Genomic DNA, 1275 nt, shown 5'->3' with positions numbered 1-1275 from the left:
ATGCAGCCTACTCCTTTCATAGGGTTCCCCAGAGTGATTGGACCCATATGCACCCATATTCCCACCACAGCATGTCTAGGGGAGAATGAAGGGGATTTTGTCAATCGCAAGTCATTCCACAACATCAGGTAAAGGATAAATAAAGAGGATACTCATTGTTTGGTCATACTGGCACATTCCCTGTATGGACACTAAGGGTTTGCAGAAAATGCAGTAGCCTGGATAATTAAAGGCCATTCCTTTTTAGCACATACGGAAATAATCACACAGCACAGGTGTCACAGTTGGACTATCTTTCTCTCCACCATGGAGTCCTTTCCAATGCACACTGATGCTACATTTACTTTAATAATGTTGTGGAAGTATTGTTTACCCCAAATGCTTTTGCAGATGATTTGTGACCATCACTACATGGTCACCAGCATTGAAGAAAAGTGGTCTGCACTGTGCCACAGATTTGAGCATGGTATGGCAACTATTCGTTACATGTAATTTTTTAAAATGCATTTTGTGATACTGATCATGGCAATATTCCTTTTTATATTCAGTGGATTGCTGCTAGGAGACGGGGGGTATGCATGCCAGTCCTTTTTAATGACCCTGTATCCTAACCTAAATGCAAGGCCACAAAATAAATTCAGTTTGGCCCTTACCAAAACAAGGGTCAGGATTGAAATGACTTTTGGAATACTGAAAGCCCACTTCAGCTGCCTATGTGGGCTCAGAGAGGCCCCAGACCAGGCTTGCCAAATAGTCACAGCTTGTGTTATGCTTCACAATATAGAGCATCCATATGGAAGGAGAGAGCCCCTCCTGTCAGCCAGAAACCCCCTCATGTTGTGGACCCTATCACCCTAGACCACCTACTGGCAGGGCTGTGAGAGAGGCTATCTCAAAGCAATTTTCGTCTAAATAAAAAAAACAAAGTACAGGACTTTTCCATTCAGTCAAAGTCAAGTCTTTATTTTTCAATTATTTTTTGTTCTCTCATTCCTAGGAACAAAGAAAATACATTTAAGTTTAATTGTTTCTCATGCCTGGAAATAAATTACGTTATTGAAATACCTTCTTTTCATACTATAGTGTCTCCACCTTCAATCTCAAATTCTATTGTCCTCTTGTATAGACCTCACATTGTCTGCTCCAACCTGAAACAAATAAAATAAATACATATACAGTATATACAGTTGACATTTAAACATGCATCCCTTTGCAAGGCTCACTTGAAGAAAGGTGCAAATCTCACTTTGACCACCCTGTTTAAATTAAGGTTAA

General features: G+C 40.2%; 1 pseudogene; it reads left to right on the top strand.

The window, feature by feature from the left end:
• LOC122987183 lies at positions 1 to 916 on the top strand (annotated as a pseudogene).
• The last annotated feature ends 359 nt before the right edge of the window (positions 917 to 1275 follow it).

This window comes from Thunnus albacares, chromosome 8 (genome assembly GCF_914725855.1).
Source record: "Thunnus albacares chromosome 8, fThuAlb1.1, whole genome shotgun sequence".
Classification (NCBI taxonomy): Eukaryota; Metazoa; Chordata; class Actinopteri; order Scombriformes; family Scombridae; genus Thunnus; species Thunnus albacares.
Note: the sequence above shows the minus strand (reverse complement) of the source record. Positions and strands in the feature narration are given on the sequence as shown.